This window comes from Mustela erminea, chromosome 5 (assembly GCF_009829155.1).
Source record: "Mustela erminea isolate mMusErm1 chromosome 5, mMusErm1.Pri, whole genome shotgun sequence".
Lineage (NCBI taxonomy): Eukaryota > Metazoa > Chordata > Mammalia > Carnivora > Mustelidae > Mustela > Mustela erminea.
Window position 1 is genome coordinate 100,357,462 of NC_045618.1, and position 19,907 is coordinate 100,377,368.

At 42.1% G+C, this 19,907-nt stretch overlaps 1 protein-coding gene and 1 long non-coding RNA gene across 8 annotated transcripts in view; one reads left to right on the forward strand and one right to left on the reverse strand.

The window, feature by feature from the left end:
- Positions 1-419: 419 nt before the first annotated feature.
- On the reverse strand, positions 420-9,792 carry LOC116591377. 4 transcript variants are annotated; one of them, XR_004285984.1, is made up of 4 exons: positions 9,073-9,792; positions 7,188-7,235; positions 3,813-3,989; positions 420-3,058 (listed from the first exon to the last, which is right to left on the reverse strand). It is a non-coding gene; the product is annotated as an uncharacterized LOC116591377 (long non-coding RNA). The 4 variants fall into 4 exon arrangements; XR_004285983.1 differs by having other exon boundaries at positions 3,813-3,973; positions 7,160-7,235; XR_004285981.1 differs by having other exon boundaries at positions 7,160-7,235; positions 9,073-9,791.
- A 64-nt stretch (positions 9,793-9,856) lies between these two features.
- Positions 9,857-19,907, forward strand: part of FRMD6 (FERM domain containing 6) — a 74,280-nt gene continuing 64,229 nt past the window's right edge. For 3 of the 4 annotated variants that reach the window (XM_032344215.1, XM_032344214.1, XM_032344217.1), the window contains exon 1: positions 9,857-10,005. The gene's annotated coding sequence lies outside the window, so the exon portion shown is untranslated. Of the gene's footprint in view, positions 10,006-10,716; positions 10,799-19,907 lie in introns of those variants that run through there. The other variant, XM_032344216.1, reaches the window with a different exon arrangement.

Here is a 19,907-nt window from a genome sequence, read left to right on the forward strand (position 1 = left end):
AGTATATAGATAGGAAATGGCTTTAAGCCATAAGAATGTGAAGAGTGTGATTCATGCAAAGCATTTTTAATAATCCTAGTGATCCTTTCAAAATTTATTTCTATATATTTGGCAGTAGCTCTTTGTTCAAAACACACATGGTTTATTATATGCATTTCTACTTAAAAATAAAATTTAGCAGAGGGGCGCCTGGGTGGCTCAGTGGTTAAGCCGCTGCCTTCGGCTCGGGTCATGATCTCAGGGTCCTGGGATCGAGTCCCGCATCGGGCTCTCTGCTCAGCAGGGAGCCTGCTTCCTCCTCTCTCTCTCTCTGCCTGCCTCTCTGCCTACTTGTGATTTCTCTCTGTCAGATAAATAAATAAAATCTTTAAATAAAATAAAATAAAATAAAATAAAATTTAGCAGATTATTTAATTATAATTATTCACTCTAAGTGTGAATAACTGGTCAGGTCTGTTAAATTATAAATTTTATTAAAAGGCCTTTAACACTAATTTAGTTCAAAAGTTGATTCTTCACTGATAGAAGTGAAAAGAATGTTTCCAGCTTTTTTCTTCTTTGACCTATCATTTAATTTGGATTGATATCAATCTTACTATGCCTCTGTTGGCAAACAGAATAGTGTTCTGGCCACATTAGAAATTTTATAGCCAGAGGTAGAAATTATACTTGCGTTAAAAAAAAAAAATTGCTTTGTCAGACACAGGGATTATCCCCCTTCGAAGTCATCACACACTAAATAGGTGATACAAGAAGAAATAAAATGTGTATCAGGTGTCTTGGGGCTAAGACCAAGATCCAGGTAGAGTTAGGGAGAGGAGATGGAGAAACTCGGCCCAAATACCTTACTCTGTAGGTCCCAAATGATTCTTCCCCTCTAGTAACTCTTCAACAGACCTTCAGCAGGCTCAGCCAGCACCCCCAAAGGCACCTGTCCCTCAAACCCAACTTACAGGGTAGCTAAATGCTCTAGTTGAGTTCACCTGTTAGATCCATGGTTCTCAACCAGGGGCAATAATTCTGTTGTGAGGTGCCCTGCATTATTGGATGCTTAGTAGCATCTGTAACCTCTGTCCACTAGACACTCCTCCCAACCCCGAGTTCCGACAACCAAGCACATCTCCAGACACTGCCAAATGTTCTTTGGGGACAAAATCACCCTCCAGTTGAGAACCACTAGGTTAAAAGTGGCAAAATGCAAGTTTAAAAAGTGTCTTGTCTCACAAATATCTATCTCCCCCCTTGCAAATGCTGAAATTCTTTTAATAAGATTGTATCTTTCTTTTCAGTCATAGATTACAAGGCTTAAGCCACAAGAACCAGTTTGAGGTCCCTTTGTTGGGACTATATTTCACCTAAAGTGCAACTAGTCAGTCAGTAATGGCAAACGGTTAGTTTTCCAAACCTTCTCAGAACTGTGGACAAAAAGGTATGAGCTGGAGGCCCACCTAAAGTGGGCTACTTTTCAGAAAGAGGACTAAGGACAAACCTCCAAACTAATATACTTTACCTGAAATCATTCATCCCTCTGTCAGCAATGCACCTGTCAGGGTCAATGCTAGATGTAGTGTGAAATGTCCAGTGATTTTCTTTCAATGCAAAGAATGGTCTAGGAGCTTGCCAGATGTTGAATACTTAAGAGGGAGAATGCATAATTAGCTAATCTCCCAGGTTGGAAGATTAGGCCTTGTTTACTTCTGTCCCCAAGACCTGGTATACAACAGGCACTTAATATGCATTTGCTAAATGAATAAACAAATGATGGAGAAGACCCTGAACAGCTAAGTGGGCTTGGGATATGGGGCTTTGGTAGGGGATTGACTGAGAGGGGTCAGGAGGGAATGGAGTCAGAGGAAGACACACAGAATTTTGGAGGTGGAGGGAACTAAATCCCTAAGGAGAAAAGCCTAGAGTCAGCTCTGCAGCAGAAGCGAAGCAGTTTAGGAAGAGTGTGTATGAGCTTTGAGACAGATGTCCTGAGTTCAGATCCAACAGTTACTTTCCTTAAGATCTTAGGCATCCATAAACCAGGGAAAATGAGTGTGCCTCCCTCAAAGGACTGTTGTGAGGATTCAATGAGGTAATACTTATAAGCCTTTCAGACCAGTGGCCAGACCCACCAGGAGATGGGCTAGGTTGAGCCTTGAGTGTGGCAGGGTTATAGACTGGGATGACAGACTTGAAGAAAGCCATTAAAATCTGATCACTGTGGTGCAGTTGGTGAAGTGTCCGACTCTTGGTTTCGGTTCAGGTCGTGATCTCAGGGTCATGGGATAGAGCCCTGCATGCGGCTCTGCGTTCAGCATGGAGTTTACTTAAGACTCTCTCTCCCTCTCCCTCTTCTCAAATAAATAAACAAATCCTTTAAAAAAAAAAAAAAATCTGAACACTGTGGTGAAAGGGAAAGGGAGCCAACTGGGAATGAATAAAAAATTGACCAAGCATCTGTAAGCGCTCCACTGCTCAAATGTTGTCTTAGTGATGTCACTAATCAACACAGTCATTAGATTTTCTTTGGTCTTCCTTGGTGACTTTAAAACAAAATGCAAGGAATGGGTGACTGAGTTCTCCTGACTATTAGGGTTGTTAGCAAAGCTGTATTAGAAGGTCAAGGAGAGATGAAGTATAGACTACAGGGGAGAATAAATTCAGAATGGTGAGTCTAGGCATTTAATTCAAAAGGAAAGAAGTGAGGCCAAAAATGGCTAATAAACTGGAAGAACTGGGTAGGTTTTGGTGACTGAAAGTCAAACAACATCTCTGGTGGGAGAGGTCGAAGGGCAGGCTCTGGTGGACAGAGAGGTTTCCGGTGTTCAGAGGAGGAGCAGCTCCAGATGACACAAGGAAAGCTTGACATGGACGTGCGCCATGAGCAAATGGAAGCAAGGTCACCAATTCTTCTCTTGCTCGACTCAAACCACTCTGTTCCCAAGTGTATCTCATCAAAACGTTTTGCTGGCAAGGAATTCAATGATCGATCAACTGCTCTAGTAAAATCCCTTTAACATTCTTCTTAATATTTCAAAAGTCTGTAGGGTCAGTACAGGTAGAGGGAAAGCTGCAAACAGAAATAAAACACACATTAAGGAATATCAATAGATGTAGAATATTGATGATTATATATTTAAACTTTAAATATAAACATTATATGAACTGGCTGATATATGGTATCCCATTCAAATCAACCAAAAATCTTTTTAAGGGATAGAGCCTTTCTCAGGTTACCTGGGATATTGTCCAAGAAGCTTCTCAAAAAATGTTAAATTTTTCCCATTCTCACCTCAGTGACTTCTCTTTTTTCCATCCACTCTTAACATGCATGCCTGTACATACACACACACACACACACACCCCAGACACTGTTCTAGATGTTGGGGCCACAGCAGTTAGTGAGATTAGGTCTGTGTTCATATGAGGCTTAAATTCTAAGGGGAAAGACAGTGACAAAAAGGCGAACATACTCATAAATAATTTCAGATAATGAGAAAAGTGCTAAAAAAAAAGTGATATGATCAAGTATTTTACATCTATTTGTATATTATATGAATTCTATATATACATATACATAAAGTTATATGTTGAGTAAATATCCCCCTATCTCTTAAGAAATTGGGGTGTAAAGGACAAAAATGATTATCCAACATAGAACTATGGGCAGAACAGAAAATCACTGATTTTCTGATTCTATTTTTCTGCCCAAGAAATCACATAAAATGTTTAATCATATGTGAATCGTAAATACATAAAAAGCTTTTTAAAGGAAAGCATGTTTCAGGCAGCCGAGCCCTAGCTCTTCACTCCAGAAGTCTTACCTACAAAGCCAGATCCAGTTACGAGTGCTATCCCCCCGCATTTTCTTCTCCAGACCTGACAACCAACTATCTGGATTAGAGGCCATTGGAGAACAAGTTCACAATGCTTCGCTTCTAATTCAAGCTCCATGCCAAATTACCAGTGTTTTTTCTTCAAGGAACTATAGTGTAAGAATTCTGTTTAGGTGAACAGAATAAAACATTAGGCTACCCTCGAAAAAAAAATAGACCCAGTACCCTGCGTATGAAGAATTTCTTAAGATTTTTTCGGCATTTGGTTCCATAGCCACACCAAATAAGGGTGAGTGTAGATTTTGTTTCTAACCTAGGATCAGGAGAGAGGAAAACAGGGATCCAACGTGGGTGTTCATAAATGTTTTTTTCCCTTGTATACAGCTGGGCAATAGAACCAGCACATGAGGACCCTGAGTTACAACCCGTACCCCACGTGCCATGGACGGACAGGGTGTTCCTTGGAGGCCCTGCTGGCAGAGACCTTTAGTTTCAGTGAACTTTCAGAGGAATCCAGAGCTAGCACATCTTACCTGTACTTTGATTCATCGTTCTTTTTCAAGCAGATAAAAAGAAGCTAAAAGGCACATTTGTTAGGCTTAAATTCTACACAAGGTGGCCAAATTAAAACTGAATGGGTAGATTTCATAAACTGTCTTCATAAATGAAACATTGGTTGGTATTCACAAGAAAGCCAGTATTGGCCCGGCTGTAAGCCTGTGTTCTGGAAGAGGGATGTTCTCATCTCCTCCTGTTCCAGTTCAGCATGTCTTAGGCACAAATTGATAAGATGTCAGAAAATACTGAAGAGAATTTCAATGACATCTGTAATGTTATCGTTTGGGTTTGAAAGTGACTCCTCTAGGAACAGCCCATCCGATATAGATAATCAGAGTGTGCCTGGGGCAAAATTTGGAGAAACCAGTCTGTCACCAGATTCCTACTTCTTTTCAGTGCACATCTATCTCCCACAATGGGGAGTGGAGGGAGCTGCCTTCGATCTCTGGGGGTGGGAAGGTTTTCTTTCAGCTTTTCAGAGAGTAATCAAGGAATGAGAGCTGAAGCACCTTTGGGTGCTTTGGGTGGACCTTTGGGGCCTACTGTATAAACACAAATGCTATGCATCCTGAAGCTTTACCCTCTAGGGAGCCTACCCCTTGTCTTGTCCCTTCGACTAGACAATTTTCTATACCTGTCCTCAGCCTCCTCTAGAATGTGAAGCCCTCAAACAAGCATGGCCTCCCTACACCATGCCTGTTTACCTCCAAAACCTCAGGGCTGGGGTATCCTACCTTTTGCAGCTAACACCTTTACTGCCCCCACTTAAAACTGCCTCTCCTCAAGAGTGAAGGGCCTGGCCTGGCCCACCCAGTCTTATCGAACTTTTTGTCTGGAGTATTTAAGTATTTAAGCCCTCAAGGAACAGTAATGCGATGTTCTGGTGAAACTAACATCATAATAGAATGGAAAGAAAGGTGGCTCTTCAAATATTTCTCCTGTAAAGTTTTACATGTTGCATTAAAACCAAACTTTGTCCCAGGATAATCAAATATCCTCTTTTTAAAATATTTTCTCAAAATTTGATGGCCATAAGGGCAGAATTCAATTAATTTAATTTTTTCAACTTTGTGTCTCTAAATTGGGTAAAGGTAAAATCTTTCTGCATTAGATTGCTCCATAATATATTAAGCCTTGTGCTGGTCTGCCTCTGCAGAATAATTATTTGTCCTGGTTAGGGGCTCCTGGTGCAAAATAATGAGATATTATTTGGTAATCTATTTTCCTGACTTGAATATTAGAATCTCTTTTGGTGTGTTTTTGTTTAAAAGAATATAGTGATATGCCACTGAGAATAATAATAAGATCATTTTAAATGCTAGGCAGCGCGAATCAGGACTACATCACTGTAAAGTTTCCAGATCTGATTAGTTTGTCTTTCAAAGAAATATACATGAGCTAAATGGACGTTTAAGACCATAGAGTAGGACTTATTTGAACGAATTTTGATTGCTTTCAAATGTATTTTGTTTTGCTTTAAAATGGAAATTCAGAAGTTACCAAAAAGAAAAATGAACTAATTTTTTTACTGTGAACTTCACCCAGAATGAAGAATAGTATTTAATTTTGGAAAGGTCTTCTTTAAAAGCCAGTAGGTCAAATTACTGACTTCTTTCTCTGTCTAGAACTTCTATTTCAGGGATGACTGGGTGGCTCAGTGGGTTAAGCGTCTGCCTTCAACTCTGGTAATGATCCCAGGGGCCTGGAATTGAGCCCTGTGTCAGGCTCCTAATTCCGCGGAGAGCGGGCTTCTTCCTCTCTCTCTGCCTGCCGCACTACATACTTGTGCTCTCTATTTCTCTCTCAAATAAATAAATAAATAAAATCTTAAAAAAAAAAAAAAAACAAACAACTTCTATTTCAGCACTGAAACATACTCTGAGTCTCAAATGACCCTGAATTATATATGGAAGATAAAGAAGTAAATCTTTTTCTTTTTAAAAAACTGAGCTGATCTTACTTCTTTTTTTTTTTTTTCTAAAGATTTTATTTATTTATTTGACAGAGATCACAAGTAGGCAAAGAGGCAGGCAGAGAGAGAGGAGGAAGCAGGCTCCCGGCTGAGTAGAGAGCCGGACGAGGGCCTCGATCCCAGCACAATGGGATCATGACCTGAGCCAAAGGCAGAGGCTTTAACCCACTGAGCCACCCAGGCACCCCTGATCTTACTTCTCATAATACTATTTGTATAATGTTTGGAAAATATTTGGAAAGGAATGTGAATTATAGCAGCTCACATCTCTTTGCTGTCCATATAAATGTGTTCTTTATGCCAAAAATGTGTAAATATCAACCACCAAAGCTTAAGCCTCTTCAATTACAAAACAAGGCTCTGGCCATCATGCTTTAAACACACACCCCAGTGTACATGCTCACTCTGTGCCCTCTACCCGGGATGCCATGACGCAAGGTTCCCACATGTGTCTCCACTTAGAATAATCTGGAGATTTTAAAACATACCGCAGGCCACGTCCCAGACCAATTAGATCACATGCTTAGGACAAAGTTTTTGAAAGTCCCCATGTGATTCCAACGTGCTTCCAAGTTTGAGACCCACCACCTCAAACAACTTGTTCCCAGGCAAACTGTTCATCCTTCCCATCTCAGTTCATCCTTCTCATCCAGACAGAGGATGTCCGATGCCCTCTCTGCAGGTCCTAAGCTTTTCCACTATTCCTCCTGCTTGGCCCTAAACTGGCAAGCATTAAAGTGTATTTTAACCGCTTACTCATATACCTGCTCCCTCAAACTACTATAAAATTCAGGAATATTTTTACCTTCGAATCCCAGAATCTAATCCTGTACCTGGCATTTGGAAGTACTCAATAAATTCATGGAATGAATATCTTCTTCCTTAAAAAAAAAAAAAAAGCAAAAATATAGAATTATGTTAGTATTTACGTGCCATGGAAAAAATAGTAATTTAAGATGTGCTTAAGGCAGTATTTCACTGATGGGCAGTCTCATGTTTAGGAAAACATCTCATCATATTGATGAAAATAGAACTATATCTCAACATCAAAAAGAATCATAAAATATAACTTTACCTTTGAATTTGTATTCATTGCTGTAATAAGTACAGGAAAATATTTCCACTGATAAGAAATATTTAAAACAACCCATCCTCTCTCAGCTCCATTTCCATCTTGAGTGGATTACTTGTTTTCCAAAGCAATCCTTTCAGAGTTTTACAATGTTTCAGGGGGTTATAAAACGGTTTTTAAGAGTTTTAAAGTACTTGGTTTACAAAATGTACTATGTAAGAGTCCATGTTTTTTTGTGGTACTCACTATTAATATGACCATTATGATTCAAAAAATATTCACATAGTAAATTTTGCTACAATCTAATTCTAGACCATAAACCCAATCTTAAACATATATTTTTTTAAGCTGTTTAAAATATTTTGCTCCTTGGGTTACCTAATTATTTTATATTGTAGCAATGTTTTACAATCTAACAATATGTTGTTCTTTTTTTTTTTTAAGATTTTATTTATTTATTTGACAGGGAGAGATCACAAGTAGGCAGAAAGGGAGGCAGAGCGAGAGAGAGAGAGAGAGAGAGAGAGAGGAGGGAGGAAGCAGGCTCCCCACTGAGCAGAGAGCCCGATGTGGGACTCTATCCCAGAACCCTGAGATCATGACCTGAGATGAAGGCAGAGGCTTAACCCACTGAGCCACCCAGGCGCCCCAATATGTTGTTCTTGATCTGCTAGATGGAGAAAGCCTAAAAAGAAATCAGATTTAGGAACTGTTTTCCAAGATGGTAAAGTATTACTCATTTATCTTTACCTATGAAATTCTGGACTATTTCATTAGACATCAAATTAATTTAAGACCTTACCAACTTGTGTTCACTGTGCACTCATTCCGAATGCATGTAAAAAGATAAAAATGAGAGAAAAGTGTAATTCTCCACTTTTAAATGCCTACATTGTCATCAACTACCATAAACCATTTTTAAATTTTAGTCTATTAATTAAATACAACTAATTTAGAAGGCAGTCGTTGAAATGTAGCTCTTCTTCTCTTTTCCATAACGAAGTCATGACTTTAAATTTTAAGTGCAATATCCTTAGACACTGCTGCTTTGCTTTATCAGAAATAAACTCTGAATGTATTATCAATTGTGAAAAAAGATCACAGCTTCTAATACTCAGTTCCAGTGTCATGGTTCCCAAATTGTAAAAGCTGTGAATGAGGCTACTATTCCAAGTTAGCTTCAGCCCTAATGAACACAAAACTGAATTTCTTCTGCCAAGTAAAGGAGGCACACAAACAGGCACACTGTCAAGCAGTCACAGCCAGCCTAACATACTGATGTTTGGATTAAAGAGTAGAGCCGTTAAGTTGGCTTCTGCAAGCATAAATCTGATTTTGGTAATGTCCTTTCTCAGGTCCTCCTGTATTTGTCTCCTCACCCATTTGTCACACCCGGAAACATACACCCTATTCCTCCTTTAGTGAGGGGCCCCGTGGGGCCAGGGGTCACAGGGTCAGCAGTTAGCATAAGGCCTCAGAGGGCAGAAGCCCACCAGGTGGGAGTACAGTGCGTCCGGGGCCTGGGGTCCAGGGGAGGCTGGGTCCTCCCCAGTGTCTCCAGTTCCCAGGAGCAGGTCCTAGCGGGCACACGCTGACCAAAGAGGCATAGCTCTTCCCCAGACCCAGCAACTAAATAGGAAACAAACCTCAATCTTCTGATTCGATTCGTAGTGCCATAAAAACAACTTCCAGCGGCCCTTGGCACCTTCCGCCAAGCCCTCCAGCCACCTTCGGGGGCGGACAAAAAGAATTTCTGAGGGGTCACATTCGCTACAATCACAGCAAATAGAGGCTGTGTCTACCTTTACAATTGCAGAAACAAGAGTTAGCGGGGGAGGCTTCCTGGCGGCGCCCCCTCCATCCAGTATAAAAACCCACGAGGGCGCGTCCCGAGTGGTGGGTGGGCCGGTGGGTGCGGGACAGGAGTAAGGGGGAGAAGCTAGGAGTCACGAAGCCTCCTCCGCTGGGATCGCCTCCTCTTTGAGTGGCCTCCACTCCGTCGTTCCGAATTAGTAAGACGAAGCCCAGGCCAAACAGCCACCCCCGCCCAGCCCGACTGGGCTCGGGAGGGAGCGTTCAAGGGGAGCGGGGGCCGAGCGTCGGAGAGGGCCATTCGGCCAGAAGGGGGAAGCTGACCGCGTCCCCTCCCGCCTCCGTCGCGTGGGGAAAGGCCTAGATCGCAGTGGTCCACACAGAGCGCCCTTCTGCCATTCTCCTCCTTTCTCAGGACCCGGGAGGTGTGGTGCCCTCCGCTGTCTCCCACCCCCGAGTCGGCGGCACCCCTCCGCGGGACGCTTGGTTGGGTCCGGGGCGGGGCCAGCAGGCGCTCCACGTGCGGCCGCAAGCTAGGCTCTCCGATCGCGCGGCTCCGCGGCCTCCCCCGCCACCTCGGGGCGGGCGTGTGGGCGGAGCCTCTGGGGGCGGGGCGGGAGGCGTGGGCGGGGGGCGGGGCGGACACGGAGCGCTCGTCTGGCTGCCAGGGCAGAGGGGCTGAGAAGAGCCGGGCTGGCGCGGTGCTAGCAGGAGGGGCTGGGGTGCTGACGAGAGTCCGACGCCGGGTGCTCCGGGCTTTCTGCGAGGTACGAGCGGGAACTCGGCGCCTGGGGTCCTCCCAGGGGGCCCCCTAGCCCGGCCACGGCGCCCCGGCTGCCCACTGTGCCCCCTGCCGGCCGGGCGGCGGCGACGGCGGCTGGACGGGACTTTGGGAAGGTTTCTGCGAGTGGAGAGCCCCAGCCAAAGCAGTGTCTCCTTCTCTGCGTCTTTCTTCGCCTTCTTTTTGCTTCTTCGGCTCTGGGCGTCGGGCACCGGGCTGGAAGGTCGCCGCTCCACCGGCAGAGCTCGCCCACACCGGGGCGGGAGGACAGGGCCCCGGGGCAGCCGAGCCAGGCAGCGGGGGAGGCGCGGAGCTCTGGGGCCGCTTGTGCGGCGAGGGCGGGAGGCCGACCGGGGCTGCGGGCTGCGCCGCGGGCTCACGGTGCCGCGCTCGGTTCCTCGGTGGTCTCCGGCGCCCTGTTCTGGAGGCGCCTGTCGGTTGCGCCCCATCGGTCGCGCCTTTGACGGGGCGCCGGGGCCAGCCCCTAAACCCTGGATTCCTGGGTGCCGTGCCGCCTGTTGTACGCGCGCCGGGGCCGGGCAGCCGGGCTGCGGGCAGAGACCCGAGCGCGGCGTCTGCCCCACGGTCCCTGAAGTGTCTGGTCGGGGAGCCGGAGATTGAGCTGGGGCTCGGCGGCGCCAGAAGGGGGCCTCGGTGGGATGCGAGTGGGGGGCGCGGCCTGCAGAATTTGGGTTCCTGGAGGTGCTTGCGGCGTGAAGGCTGGGCCCCGGGCAGAGGAGACCACCATCCTGTGTTCGAGGAGGGCCAGGAACTGTCAGGTATGGACCGCTGGGGGCCACCCTTGTGAGATCCACAGGGCTTTTAACAGCACCTCGAGTCCCGGGACAGCACAACCTAATGGGGAGGGTGTTTTCTTTAAGGGCACGAATAAATGGAAAGCTGTCAAAACAAGCGTATTTTAAAGTTGAATTGAAAGCTGGCAGATTTTCAGGCCGTGCAGTAGTGTAGTTAGTGTCCAAAGAAATATTAGCTCTTTTACACCCTTTTCGTTTTTATTTTTTGGCAAAATCTGTGTTGCCAGAATTTCCCTCAGGAGCTTTGCATTGCCCACAGCGGGGAAGGAAAACTTCAGCAAGCGTTCTCGGGTTGCTTTTGACTTCAAGCCCGTACTCTCCAGCTTTTTTTTTTTTTTTTGAGTGTGCAGAAAAAGTATTTGATTCTGTCCCTTCTTCTCTGAGATCCCACAATGTTTGTTTATTGGTTTTATAAGCATCTATTTAAATTTAGCTTTTGCACGAAATACTCCCTGTTGCCACAGGGTGTAGTTTAGGGATTAGAAAATACTGTTGGAGAAAGCTGCTAGTGGCTTCATTTTCCAAGAATGTAAGTCATTTCCTTTCTGTGATTTCAGGGAGTTGATATTTCACAGCATCAAAACTTTGTGGGGAAATTTTTCCGTAATACATCTGTCATTAAAAAGGCTTTTGACTTTTGGATTTTTTTCTTCTTAGAGCAGCGCATAAATTCAGGCCCAGCAATGTTAAAGGATAAGAAGTTTCTCAGAATTTACAGCATTATGAGAGTATTGTAGAAACTAATTTTAACCACCAAGATTTACAAACAGCGTGCTCCATAGAGAGTGGGGGAGGGGAGAAGACCAGAAAAGAGAGGGAGGAAAACAGATGCTTTTGCTGTTGTCCTTTGTAGTATAAAACTTGTAGAACTTAATCATTTTCCTTGGGTGTGGTTTTGAGAAATAAAAGTATTATGTGAAAAATGAAATTACTCCACAGTATGAGACAGCTGACATTTAAATGCTCTTTCAGTATGTTTATAAACATATTGGATTTATATTTCATATTAGAATGGACCTTTGGGATCATTAGATGAGAAGGGTCCCCCAGGGGATATCTCCTATCAAGTAAGTTATCTGCAGAATGTCTTCTCCAGAAAGCCGACTGACTGTAATATGAACTAATTTTCTCCCTTTTGAATTGCTTGTAAAAATACCGGAGATCTGACACTGATGGACCACAGTAATCAGCAGTTCTTGCAGAACTCAAAACATCTTAAGGGAAAGGAAATCTTTCTCTATTTCCATTCCCTTTTTGGGGGGGCAACCTAGGTAAGCTACCAGCTTCAAGTACGTAATTTGAACTTGCTGGTTTAAGATGCTCCTGGCTCTCCAGGAAAACAATAGGGGCTAGGCTGGAGACACTGTGGTTGAAAGCAGAGTGCATGTGCTAGATAATCATTTCTGGTAACCCGTCCTGTAAAAACTCATTCAGTTGGGCCAACTGAATCCAGGGAAGCGGGGGTTGTAGAGCTTTTCTAGTTTCTGGACTTTGTTTCCACTTTTAACTACAGTTATAAAGCCTTTGGCTTTCAGAACTTCTGACATAATAGACTTGTGTAGCCTTTTTGTGGCAGATGCTTGAAATGAAAGTTTTCAAACAGAATTGTTTTTGACTGAATTGTCAAGTTCAGAGTTTAGTGTAAATTAGTCCCGTCTCTCAACTTTTTTGATAAAGGAATTCTTTGTACTTTTCAGCTTGGATGCTGCACATTCTGATTTTGAGACTGAGGGTTTAAAAAAAAAAAATAAAACCTGCAAACAATTATTTTATTACATGAAAGCCAGTACTAAGAAAAGATTAATTCAGTCCAGATGTAAAAATGTATGTGAATTTTAGATTCGGATGATCTCAACAAGTTTTCCCTTTTGTTGATGAAACTGCCTGGATCCCAGATGGCATTCACAAATTATCCCTTAGGTGGTTTTCTGAGTTCAGAACTAGATTTCAGGGACCTTCTTTAAAGTCCTTTTAATATTGTTTTAAATGTTCTAAAGGACAGAAAGTTTTCTGTTTTTATGCAGAGATGGGTTTTTCCTACTCCACGTTAATACAAACCTTATAAATACCCTGGTTTGATAAATGAAGTCTCTGTAGGAAAGCCAGAAGTATTTAGTATTGTGTATTCTTATGGGCAAAGCATAGAATCTTTGGCTCTCATTTAGGAAATTCCAACGTTGTTTTAAAGAAAATAAAGAGTTTTGTGTGTTTGCAGTCTTCAGTAGAATCCTGTTGTAACACAGTTTCTGGTTTTCTATAAAGCAGTTAGTCCTTACATGATGATTCTTCTACCTGGCTCCCTCACCATTAAGAAACAGCAAACACAACCTCTAAGAAGTCTCCAGTAGTTTAAAAAAAATCTGTTGTTCCAGTACTTAAGTTATAAAGGGTGTGTGTTGCACACTTAAAATTATATACTTTTAAGGAGTCTTTGATTACATAATTACACATTTGGGAGTTTAATTACATTTTGATTGTATATTAAACAATTGAGTGTAGGTGGGGGGAATAGAAAAGATACAAAGATGGAATTTTATGAGTGGTGAAATTTTAGTTAAAATGTATCTCTCCTAGGGGCACCTGGGTGACTCAGTTGGTCACATCCTGGGGCTCCCTGCTCAGTGGGGAGTCTGCTTTTTTTTTCTCCCTCTCCACCTAACCCTGTGTTTGCTATCTCTGACTCTCTGAGATAGGTAAATAAAATCTTAAAAAAAAAAAAAAAATGTGTCTTTCCTAAACCCAAACAGGAAAAATAGTACTTGTTGACCTTTATAGTTAAACTTTGACATGGGGGATAGTAGAAAATACTTTTGAAATTTGCATGTTATCTGGAAAAAAAGGCTTTGTGGGCCTATAAATTTAAGTAGAAACAAGTCAAAGGAATAATTTGAGAGGAAGGAGGAAGTGGAGTACTGAGCATTGAGTTGCAAGGGAAATCTGAACTTGGGAAGATGAATATTTAAAACAAGGCTGAAGTAGGGGAAAAATTCTATTTAAAAGTGGAAGTTAAAAAGTAAGATCTTTTTAGCTGAGGAGAAAAAGTAATCGTATTAAGGTCCCCAGCACAGTCTATAGACAACATGACCTAGGTGCTGTTGAGTGGTATTTATCTTGGAAAGCTTGCCTGCATTTGTGTCAAACTGCGCTTTGGTGTTAAATAATGTTTGGGGACTGGATGCTTATCATCGTGTTCCGCGCCCCCAGCCTATAGCACTTCTCATTTCAAAGACTGGGAGCATTTTCTGTCTAAACTCTAAGGATTCTACAAATATCTAATTATTACCCCAAACGTTTGTGAGCCCTAGAGTCTGCCTGTCATGCCATGGGACCAGAGGGGCTCTACAGTAGTAATGGCCATAGTGATCCTAAAATTTTGAGTGAAAAGAAGCTACCTATGCTTCCAGGTTATCTGATATGATTTGGTGGTGTAATTACCTCTGATGCACATTTGTATCACATCACTTTTAATCTGTATGTAGTGCCACAATCATGTAGTATACCATACTGATCGAGAAGAGATTCTAGAACACTGGGAAGGGGAAAGAAATCACTGATCTGACAGGAAGAATTTTCTCAGGAGGAGAAAAATGGAGTGCTGCACCAAATTCACATGAGCCAGTTATAGGCCAGAGGAGAAGGCAGTGTTTACTGGAGCTTCCTTGGAGCTGCCTGAGCATAATGTTTTCTTGAATGCCTTTCCCCCACCTGTGTGGCCTTACCTAACAGTTTAACCTGTACAGGAGGAAAACTAAGTAGTGATTTGGGAATTATCCAGTGTGTTTCATTAATGTGATGACTGAGATAATTCTGACCAAAAAAAAAAAAAAAAAAAAAAAAAAAAACGATTTAGAACTGTCAGCATTCCTAATTGATTATCCAGGAATATTTTTAGAGGTTTTCTAATAACCCTGCCTTTATACATATTTATTATAAAGCATTGAGCAGTAAGGTTTTTCAGATATATGAACCCAGAAAAGCAATTATTTTATACTAACTTATAGCCATAGTTTCCTATGAAGGAGGAAATCATAAAAATCACACAAGTTCTGGATGAAGATTTTAGGAAATTAGGTAGTTCTTTGTGTGGTTTACATTAAATGAGTAGTTATTTTTCTCCCCACAAGTAGCAACACTTGTACTGTCCAGTTTCAGTAGATGGCTTGGGGAGTGGTGTCCCTGAGGCTTTATTTCTTTGAACTTGTTACTGAATAATTACATACAACCAGAAAAATGCACAGATCAGAAGTGTATACCATGAAGTGATTATATCCAGGCAGCCAGCATCCAAATCAGAAAAACAGATCAGTACCTCATTCCCCACCCCCAACCTCCCCCCAGCCAAGCCTCTCCTTACATTCGTAATCCCTGCCCCAGGGATAACCGCTATTCTGACGTTCATTGCCGTCGGTTAGCTTTAACCTGTTCTCAGACTGCATTTAAGTGCAATGAAATATAAGTTCTCTTTTGTGTCTTCTTCGGCTCAACATAGTGTCATGTCCAAATTGATGCAGATAGCAGTGCTTTTTTCTTTTATTTCTGTGGATGAATGTACCCGGTTTATTTATCCATTCTGTTGGTGGACATTTGGGGAGTTTGGGGCTGGTATGTGGGGTATGACCTTTTGATTGCTCAAGAAAATTTGAGCACTTTGGAGTTGAAAGGAGAGTGTAGTCTTAAGATGAAAAGAGAAGAGTACTTCAGAAATGTGAGAGAAAAAAAAATGCATCATTACAAAAACACGGAAGTCTCAACTCAGTCCACAGAATCCTAGTGTTTCAGGGACACTGGAATATACCAGCTGGATATTGCCAGATTTTAACTGAGGACTGAGAAGAGGGAGGAGCGCTTAGGTGGCAGCTAGCCTTACCATTTTTTAGAAGTGGAGGGACTGAGGCCCAGTCTAGCCTACATTAGTGCCGTCTAAGGGCTAAAACCTAGCCCCCAACTCTGCAGCCCAAGCAGAGAGTCCACTGGCATAAGGATGGGGTGCCCTTTTCTGATTGACACCAAGGTCTCCTGTGGCTCTGTTGAGATAGACTCAGACCTGCCCAGAGTAAACAGAGGAATAGCACAGTGAGGCAGAATTTAACCTCCTCAAGGCTTATCTACTTCTGCTCCCATACAGAAGTCTCTTGGAACGTCTCTTTCTCCCTTTTTTCCTTCTCCCTGTGTTCTAGGCCTTTCCAGTGAGATGTTGGGTATTGAATGATGGGTAGGTGACATCTCAAGGTCCCTCCTGATTCGGTGTTTCATAACAGTGATCCATAAATGATCTGGGCTGGACCCCAATTTCAAAGGACTGCTTTCTAAATATTTTCAGAATAGTTCACTCTTAAGAAGATAGTGTAAAAAATTCTTTTTTTGTTTTTTTGTTTTTTTGTTTTTTGTTTGCCTCTTCCTGCCATTATTTCCCCACCTTTTACACACTTTTCTCCTCCCCTGGAAACCCTTCCGCCTCCTTCAAGTTATCTTTTTGTAAACATCCCCGGAAACATCCTGTCTCTACCTACAACAACAGTGAAATTCAGTTGCTGAAGTCTACTGCAGCATCCAGGAAGCATTTACTGTAAAACATAGGATTATGAGAAACCTAATAGATAAAACAAAGTGCTTACGAAAGGAAACAAATGAGATATATACCCATCTTTCTCTCGTGTTTCCCTGAAGAGGAAAAGGGCGTTTTTTTTTTTTTTAATTTGTGGTTTAAGAAAAGGCTTAGAATTTTGACTTAGGCTCATTAGGAAGGTGAAAAACAGAATAACAGAAGTTTTACAAATGGGTAGTATATACATTTTGCTCAGATGAGATACTGCTTAGAACAGCAAAAGCTTAGCATGTATAATCTTAGGAAATAAAAAAATGTGCTTACCATAGGGTCACAACTCTGACAAGTTGCTCACTGAAATTACTGCAGAAAGAGTAGTGTGTTTTGGAGGCAGCATGGAAGAGAAGCAGGAAAGTACAATGGTAAGAACGAGGTATTTGAAATCAGTCTTCTAAGGTGGAGATCCAGGCTCCACGGTCTTCAGTGTGTAACCTTGAGGAAGTTCTTTACTTCTCTGAACCTCTTTTTCCTTATCTGTAAAACGAGGATAATGTTAGTAACTATAGCACCATGTTGTTTTGATTATTAAATGAAATAGTATACATAAAACAATGGCATGGTCTGACACACTAAATTGCCTAGTAATGTTAGCTCTTATTACTGAGGACAAAAGAAATGATGCTGTAGGACTTTTAGTTTTCTTGGAAGTGCCTGAACCTTTAATTTACAATCAACTTGAGATTTTATTATGTTTTGGTTTTGATGACATTCAGCAGGCAACAAAACCTAGAATTTCTCAGTTACAGATATCGGGCAGTCTATGTTGCTGCACTAAGAGTAGCTGCTGGCCTGTTCATTGATCACTAATTGATTGATCTTTCCTAATTCTCGTCTAATTTCCAGTAGTCTCACTCAGTCTCTCAGCTTCTGCTTGCCAGATAATTATTTCTTTTTTTTTTTTTAAGATTTTATTTATTTATTTGGCAGATAGAAATCACAAGTAGGCAGAGAGGCAGGCAGAGAGAGAGAGGAGGAAGCAGGCTCCCCGTGGAGCAGAGAGCCCGACATGGGGCTCAATCCCAGGACCCTGGGATCATGACCTGAGCCGAAGGCAGAGGCTTTAACCCACTGAGTCACCCACGAGCCCCTAGATAATAATTTCTTTCCAGATGCCAAAAGATAGATCTGAAGATTAAAAAATATTCTCTTTATGATAATTAAGTTTAAGCAAAGTATTTTTAAATGTAAAGAGTACCAAATGGCTGATGTCTTTGGCTCTACACAGATTTTATGTACTTTATAGAGAAAACCACGATTATTGGTATAAAGCAATTGTTTATTTCTCTCATCCCCACCCCCCAACCATTGGCACCATTTATATAATGTGGGCTAGACGCCTTTATAATTTTATTATAAAAGCTTACGATTTTAAGCCATTCATTCAATGGAAATTAATAGTCTGAAAGTTTGAAAGTTTCAAAAGGACCATTTAAGAAAAACAAACTTGAGCACATTAGAAAGACACATTTACATCTAAACAGTATAATTATAAATCCAGTGAAAATAGGCACAGGCTCCTTCAGAATAACCATGATGTATCGTTCTACTGTGTTCATTAAAAACAGGACATACTCTGTGTAACCCCATGCCCTGTTACACGTTGTGTAGTATCTTTTTTTTCTCTGTGTAGTATCTTGAACTCAGCAGGCGTTTTTTAAAATTATTCAGTTTAGTGGGCGCCTGGGTGGCTCAGTGAGTCATAATCTCAGGGTCCTGGGATCGAGTCCCGCATCGGGCTCTCTGCTCAGCGGGGAGCCTGCTTCCCCCCGCCCCCCACCCTGCCTCACTTTCTGCCTACTTGTGACCTCTGTCTGTCAAATAAATAAATAAAATGTTTAAAAAAATAAATAAAGCATTCAGTTTACTAAGACCATTGAAAAATGGATTTTATACCTCTATGAGATATCCAGGGCCAGGTTGAATACTTTGAGCAAGTCCTGCCAAAGTACCTCTTGTCTAGGTGGGGAAACAAAATACTTGTATGTCGAAAGGAGTTAGATGTTTCCAGATAAGTGCTAAATGGAGTCCTAGTTTTAGGGAGAATCACTAATGGCCAAAGGGAGGATGTCCCTTGCTTCCCTGGGACTTCCGAATTTGTGTTGGGCCCTGAGGTCAGGCTGGGATCTTTCTCTTCTTCAGGCACAACAACAAACAATAAGAAGGTTAGGATCTAGTAAAAGGCTCAAATATTAAGAGAAAACTATGAAATTGAAATTATTAAATGTTTATCCAACTTTATTCATTTACTATAATGTGTGCCTACTGTGTGCCAGGCACTGTTCTAGACCTTAGAGATATGTCAGTGAACAAAATAAAGACAAAAGGCCTGCCTTCATGGAGCGTATATCCTATTAGAAGACAAACAGTAAACACAACAAAGCAAATTTATAGTATTTTAGAAAATACTAACTGTAGTTGGAAAAAGAAAACTAGAATAGGGTAATGGATGGTGGTAGTGCTGGAGGTGGGTACTCGGGCCTTTGGTCAAGGTAGGACTCACTGAGAAGATGACTTGAAGGAGGAAGTTGGCCATACAGAGGTAATTGGGAGAAAGAACATTCCATCAGAAATTAACAAAGGCCTCAGGCAGAAGTGTGCTTGGTGTGTTTCAAGAACAGTGAGGTCACAGAATAGTAGTAGATGAGGTCAGAGAGATTTAGGTGGCAATCCTATAGGGTCTGACTGGTGGCCCATTTTAAGAACTTCAGCATTTACTGAGTGAAATGGGGAATCATTGGAGACCTTTGAGCAGGAGAGCAAGGGGATTTGATTTGCATTTTAATAGAATCATTGGCTGCTATGTTGAGACAAAAATGGAGTAGGGCGGTCAAGGGCAGAAGCCAGGATACAAGTTAGCAGCTGCTGATAATGATCCAAACTGAGAAATGTCAATAGCAGGAGAGGAAGTGGTGAGAAATGACCAGAGTTTATTTTGTAGATCAAACCACTGAGATTGCCTGGCCAACTGTTAGAGGAGTGTGAGAGAGATTGGAATAAGGATAACCTCAAGATTTTTGCATAATTGTTGAGTTGCTATGAACCAGGATGGGGATCTGATGGAGGAGACAACTACGAGCTGCTTTAAACATGTAATGTTTGACTTCCAAACGGAGAGGTTGAGTAGGTTGTTGGATATAGGAATCTGGAGTTAAAGACATCCAGGCTGGAGATTCAAATTTGGAAGATGCCAACAGAGTTTGGATAAGCTCCTTTAAGGAATGTTTTTAGACAGAGAAAGCAATCCATGGACCAAGCCTTGGGTTATACCAGTATTTACAGTTTGTTGAAGAATAGAAGAAATCTCCTAAGAAATTATCTTACAACATAAGAATTCTGCACATATTTCCAACATAGTGGACCTAAGTGTCTCCGTTCTCTCCATTTCCTATTGTTATTAGAAGATGCTGCTATTTCTGTTGACCCACAAGGTGGGAAGAATGAACTGTGAGTTGTTTTTCTGTGATGAGG